The sequence below is a fragment of the Bidens hawaiensis genome, unplaced genomic scaffold (genome assembly GCF_021521415.1).
Source record: "Bidens hawaiensis isolate Kalapana, Puna unplaced genomic scaffold, B.hawaiensis_p1.1 tig00023057_1, whole genome shotgun sequence".
Lineage (NCBI taxonomy): Eukaryota > Viridiplantae > Streptophyta > Magnoliopsida > Asterales > Asteraceae > Bidens > Bidens hawaiensis.
Window position 1 is genome coordinate 64,354 of NW_027493610.1, and position 7,580 is coordinate 71,933.

Here is a 7,580-nt window from a genome sequence, read left to right on the forward strand (position 1 = left end):
AACCGAACTACCTTGTGTTTCTAGCTTTAAATCGCAAAGATCTTGCTTTCTAGCCTTTGCTAGCAACTAGATATAACACCTACAAGCACAATAACACCACACCAAGCAAGTTGCACCCACAATCAAGCCATTTCTTTCATGGTTTCGGTTAAGACATCAAAACAAAGATTTTAACCGTAAAAATTCGTTTTTGACTCTTTTAACTCCTTTCTTGGACCAAGATCCTTGTATAACTTGTATACATCACTTAATCATGCAAGAATCGGTTTCATCTCGGGTTCTCACCCATTTTTCATTTGAAACCTCATTTTCTTGTAAATGACTCGAGAAAGAAGATGAACACGACTATAAACGATCTTTACCTCGGTTTCTTGGTATAAATCAAAGGGAAGTTGGATGAATGTTTGAAGGGTTGAGAGAATTTGAGTTTGGTTGATTGAGAAAAAAGAAAAAATGAAGGCTAATGCCCTAAGCATGACCGATCGGTCGTCATAAGGTGTGGGGGTGGGGCCCACACCTCCAATCCTGGCCACACATTCAGATTGTGTAATCCGGATAATGTTTTGGATAATCTGGTTCAGTTCGTTTTTAGGGTTAAACGTTTAATTCGGCTTAAAACGAGGCTAAAACGGTCGTATTTCGACTTAAAAATGAAATTTATATAAAACCGATTTAAAAACTTTAAAAACTTAAACCATGACATTTATTGACTTAAAACATCATATTATTAATGTCTGCACATCTTTTTCGGCTTGATTGATCATCTCTTGCTTGGTTTGGTATTAAAGGTTTCGTTTAACGTACCGACGTACCATTAAATCGAAATTCTTTTTTCCGTGCTATAATTCACTTATCCCGAAGCTTTAATGCTTCGTAAACATTACTAAACATCATATATTTCGTCTATAACGTAATCCCCGATTCGTTCGGGTTTCAATAACCGTTCATCGGTTAATCGTAATTCTAATACGATTAGCCGTATAATCGAGTATAATTCGTACTGTGAATCATTCATACTCGTATAAATTCATTATAATTCATATATTCCATATTAAATAACACATAAATAGTATATACCGACTAGGGTATACCTGAATTTGCCGGAATCGTTACACTCTCTCTCTCTCTATATATATATATATAAAAGAAGAAGCATGGTTTAAGAAGATGAAAAGTCAATTTCAATAATTTGTTAATTCTTTATAGGGGTATACTTTTTAACCGTATCCGAATATGAAACCTAACCCGAAGCGACCCAAGACCTTGGTTTAAAAAAGTGCGCCTAAGGCGAGCTGAGGCAAGAGGTGACCTAAGGCAAGGGTCTTTTCGCTTTAGGCTAGTCAAGGCGATCAATGTTTAAAAGGCGAGCCTAAGGCGAGATTTTTAGGCAAAAGCTACCTAAGGCGAAGTTGAGGTGCTCGCCTTTTGTACACAAGTGGTTTTTAAGCTTCTAAATGTTGTATAATATGTTTTTTAGGTTGAATGTATATGTAGTTTATATTTAAGTCATACTTAATGGTTAAATATAGCTACATTATGGGTCGAGATGCTAAAACCCATGATATATATATATATATAATTATATGTCACACCCTCAAAATCCACTAACGGAGTTTTTACCGTCAGAGGGTGTGAACTAACAGGATCGGAATCATTAGTTATAATCAAACCATAAAACAAAGTTTCAAAACCATGAAAACGTTTACGAGTAATCAAATGCGGAAGCGTAAAAACCATAGAAACCAATGTTGCGTCACGCAGGACGACTTAAAACCCAGTGATAACAGTTTAAAATAAGTATGCTTAATTAAAAGTGTTTCAAGCAATGCATGTTTCTAAACCGCGCGCCCGCCTCGGCTACCTGAGAATAACATACTAAAAGTGTCAACACAAGGTTGGTGAGTTCACAAGTTTATATAAAAATAAAGCGTTTAGCGTTTGCGTTCAGCGTTTTGCGTTACAGCGTTTTGCGTTACAGCGTTTTGCGTTACCAGATAGTGTTATGTCAATTATATATCTATAGGTAGCTAGCCTATAAAACAAGTATTACTAAGTGTTCGACACCGAAGCTGACTGTTTATCATTTGCCTTGCCACCAGGTCATCCAGACCATGGTATGTGTTTAGCCAAGATTACACCCACTCGACCTCCAGTCGAGTTTAGCGTTGGGTGGGGTTTGTCAAACCCAGTAGTACTACTCAACAATGACTCGCTATTATCCAATATTAAATGGTTCGATGTGAATTAAGGACTTTAGTTAACGCGTTTGCCACTTAGTCTTTACAAGTGATATATAATCTTTATTAACAAAATCTTAAATGCGTTTTCGGAGTATGTTATCTCCCCCAAGTGAAAAGCGTTTGAAAAGTTTAAAAGGGGAAAGTGAAACTCACTGTTTGCGAAGTATTCCCAAAATAATTCACCAAGATGCGCGTCACAGAAAAACTCTCTCTAGCGTTCTAAAACAACAAAGAGATTTTTCTAAGTGTCGGAATATTATCGAGTCTCTAGACCCGGCACATAATACCTATGCACATAACATGTTTCGTGTTTCGTTTGTGAATCGTGTGTGACTTTAACAAAAGTATTTGTGATACGTTACATGTGTAAACAATTATTTACGTGTCATGTATTCATAAAGTACATCACTAGCAATTACTCCTCGTAAGGGCAATTTGGTCAACACATAAAAATTAGCTAGCAATTATTCCCCATGAGGGCAATTTGGTCAAATCATGACAATCAATTAGCAATATTCCCCGCAAGGGTAATTTGGTCAAAACATATCAATTATATAGCAAGTATCATGTTTCATGCATTTTCACAAAACTCAGCAGCTAGTTTCACCGAGACAGAAATTCTACTTGAAAGATTGTACTATCTCACCGATCACAGCATCACAATTAATTTACCAAAAATCATCACAAAAGCAATATGTCTTAGGTTTCCAGAACATATTTTATTATATTTTTATTCCACATAGGTTTCTCACAATCATCAAATCATTACAGCAAACTCATAACAGTCAAATTCATGTGCAACAGAATGTTATTTGAAATTCCCGTTAAACGAAAAATCCAATAAATGCAAGACCACTTGGGTTAGGTTCCTAACTCAATGAGTCAACTTCCAGAAGTGGAACCAACCCAATTGGTCTCGTAGTTCATGATATATAACATTTACAAAACAACCTAACAGCAGATCTAACAATTCAGCTTTGCACAACGTTTTTGTAAAATCATAAAAGTTAACTTTTCTACGTCCAAAAATTGCAAATTTATATTCTTTAGAAACTAGACTCAACCTAGTTTACTGTAGTATCAACAATCTCAACCAATTTTAACATTTACACCTCGTTACAGTCAATTAAACATCAATAACACAATCTGTCCAGAAACTGTTTGCATCCAAACTCAACATATTAACTATCTATGGACCATCATGCATTCATATAACACTCTAGACTCCATAAACACTATCCATGCACATCAATTACACATTACATACATGATTAGGGTTTTTGTTTGAACTCAAATCAAAGACACAACAATTAACATGTAACAATATCAATTCTAGTTATCAAATCATCATCAATACATCATCAAATCAAACAAAATCATATGAACACACTAACATATAAAAATCGGCATCTAGGGTTTGTAATTAACCCAATAAAAGTCAAGATTAAGTATAAAGGATGCATAGGATAGTTGATTATACCTTCCTAGCACCTTAATCTTGAATCAAAAGCTTGAAATTTGTTGTATGTATGTGTGTGTATGTCGACGGCAGCCAAGGAGCCAAGGGGGGGAGGGGCTGATCGGTTTGTGTAGGGAGAGAAATAACAAGTTAGGGTTTATTATTATTATTATTATTTATAATAACACTATGTTACACTTTGGTCCCTCCACTTCTAAGTATTACTTATCTAGCTTAAACTAACTTGTTTACATCTTGAGTTAGTGTTTATAACGATGTTATCACATAACATATAAGTCTAACAAATAATTATCACATAATTACTGTTTTGATGTTTTTCGTTTATTCACCAATCGTTTGTGTCAACTCGTTTGCGTTTCGGTGCAATTCCCGAAAGACTACACATGTAGTAAGTGTTAAGCGTCATTTAAACCCTAGTTTAAATGTAATGAGGTATGTGTTATAGATTCAGTGATCTTAAGTTTGAATTGACGGAGTTGAGTTAACGGAGTTAACCTGAAATTGACGATTGTCACATTATATAAATATGTTCACCTCGTGTATAAAAAGCTCTCGCTTTTGTGCCTAGCGCTTCAGGCTTCTATTTTAAACCCCGTTGCTTTTCTTCGCCTCTCACTTTTTAAAACCAAACCCTGTGACACCCGGTAAATTCCCAATCCCTTAAACTAAGTAATCACCTAATAATTAGGTGATTGTAAATATTATGCGCGCCATATAGAATCTGCGCGTGCATTTGTTATGTTTTGCCCTGCGGCTGAGCGCGCCATGTTAGTCAGCGCGTGCATTTGTTATGTGCAACCTGCGCGAGCGCACCATGTTAAGAACCAGCGTGAGCATATGTTAGATGCGCCATGCGCGAATGTTTTGGCTTTATGTTTCATGTAACTTAACGTTATGTTGTCTATGGGTTGACCATCCCGCATGATGCTAAGGCGGGTGCATCCTAAATCGTTTATGCGCGTGCGGAAGGGAACTAACCTCCCCGCATGGCGGGAACATTGAGAGCTAGTTTGTCTGAAGCTCCAAGATGGAATTGACTTCAACATGACTGATCACTATGTTGAAATACCAAGACCACCTGGAGAATCTACAAATGAAACTCAATATCCCTAACTGCGAGAAGGTTACGCACCTACCCGCAGCAAAGAAATGTCCTTCACGCAGAAAGCTATGCGCACAAAGTGATGCGCACAGAACACTTAGTCTATTCTCCAGACATAAGGAGATTACTCCCGCCCAAAAGAAAACAGTAGCGTGTTTCAGAGATTTTTCCACTTTTTACTGAACACTGACAAAAGTACCTGAAAAAGCACACTGAAACATGAAAAGTCAACTGTCAGCCACCCTATTCTCACCAACCCCAGACCTGCATGTCCTGTCCAAATCAAATCAAGATCTTTTGTCCACTCCTCCACTTTTAAATAAACAATAAACAATAATAATTTCCATACTTTATCATCATTACACCTAGATATGAAAAGATTGCAATCCCCTAAAGCAAGGGATTGTGTTCCCTTGAGTTTGCCTATAAATATGTAACCTAAATTATCACTCAAAACACACTTCAAAGAACTGCAAACTTGCACTAATCATCTCCCGAGCATCCGTTATTTTCGATTCCGTTCCAGTTACTAGACCTTCGATTCCGAGGCCAACACCAAGAAAACCCGAATCTCGATTAATCCCTTAACAAGAACCACAGGTGAGTCTCACAGCCCCTATTTTCACTGTTTTCACTATTTTTTAAACTGTTTTCGGGGCGAGGGACACGTACTTAAATAATGTTTTATCATAGTATACTTACAAGCTATGCAAGCGATTATGTGTTTAAGTTATGTTTCATGATGAGCAATGCAAACGGTTATCTAAGGTTTTCGATGTATGTGCGCTAGAACTCGAGTAAGTGATCACTTTACCATTGGAACTCTAAGGGTAGGGACTGCTGGTTTGATCCACCCACTCGTAGGGGTCGCACCTCTTTGCATGGACGAGTGCCTAGTATGGTCATGGGGCAGTACTATGGGGTTTGAGCCCGCTCGTAGGGGTCGCACCTCTTTGCATGGACGAGGCGCCTTGTTTTCCGGCACAACGTCCGCGCGTAACCGCGGGACGGAATTATTGATTAGCTCGTAGTGGCAGCGCCACTTTGCATGGACGAGCACACTTTCCTGAAACGTTCGCGCGTAACCCGCGGGACGGTATTACTTTAGCTCGTAGTGGCAGCGCCACTTTGCATAGACGAGCACAGTTCCCAGAAATGTTCGCGCGTAACCCGCGGAACTATTTTATCAGAATATGTTGATAGGACTATGTTTTACCAAGCATGTGTTTTAAGGATGCTATCAGAATTATGTTTCAGAATGATTTGTATCAAGATTATGATGCAATACGATTTATCAAGTTACTAAAACTTGTGAACTCACTCAGTTTATACTGATTCAAATGTTTTTACGTGTCTTTCAGGAGATAACTAGGTAGCGCATGGAGTCACACTTAGAGCACCTCACGCTGAACATCTAAAACTAGCTTTTTGGAAGATTTTAGTTCTATCCCTTCGATGCGCGTGGTTGTTCCCGCCGCGCAAGGGGATATGGCGTGGAAATCTTCAACAGTTTTTATACTTGGATGTTTTTATGTAATTCTTAAACAATGTAATGTATTTGTATTAAACTTTTCATGCGCAATGAAAATCTTACTTTGAATGTTTGCAATGGCCCGTGCTTAATTATCAATCCCCACTCGCGCGCGCCCGGCTGTTTCCGCCGCTCAGGGCCGGGGTGTGACAGATTGGTATCAGAGCACTGGTTATAGCGAACTAGGACAAGAAGTTTTAACCTAGACTATAACCGTTGGGGAGTCGCATGAAATATTTTTCAAAGAAAATATTTTCAAAAGAAACTATACACACACTTAGGAACATGGTCACACAGTGTCTAGTGAATAAAGATAAAGAACATTATGTGCTCAGAGTACATGCGCTAAGTTTGATATATTTTCATTCTCTTTTAAAGCGAGAATGCCTCCAACTAAAGCCAAAGGAATTACCATGACACCCGAGGAACTCGCGGAAATAATCGCGCAAGCAATCGCAACACATGAGGCCAGCAAGGCCGAATCAAGTCAGGGGTCGTCAGAATGAGACCCCAGAACCCGAATCAGGAGCCTTGGACAAAGGATGCTCCTATAAGACATTCATGGCCTGTAAGCCTTGGCCATTCAAGGGTACCGAAGGGGCCATTGGGCTCTACAACTGGATTGACAAGATGGAGACAGTTCTCTCCATTAGCGGATGTAGTGAGAACCAGAAGGTCCTTTACGTGACCTGCATGTTCCAAGAGGCAGCTTCGTCTTGGTGGAAGCTTCAAACGAAAACATTGGGGCGAGAAGTTGCTCTCCACAAGACCTGGGAGGAACTGAAGGAGATGATGATGAGAAAGTTCTGCTCTCGCGCAGAAATCCAGAGTCTACAACAGGAATTCTGGAACCACACCATGGTAGGAACGGATATCGACGCCTACAACAACCGGTTCTATGAGCTTTGCCAGTTGGTGCCAGACATGGCAAACACGGAGGAAAAGAAGATCGAGAGGTATATTTTTGGGTTACCTCCTGTTGTTAGGGTTCCGCTCAACGCCGCAGCGCCTCCAACCTTTGATGAGGCGGGGTTAGCGCGGGGCCATCACCCTTACAAGGGATACGGTCCGTGCGGGTATGTTGACTACGCGCGGAATCGAGCAGCGAACCCCTGATCCCAAGAGGAAATGGAACTCTCACCACCGAGGGTCCGACTCCAAGCAGCCACCATTCAAGAAGCAGGAAAGCGCAAGGGTTTACGCGATTCAGGCCGCGGAGCCACCACG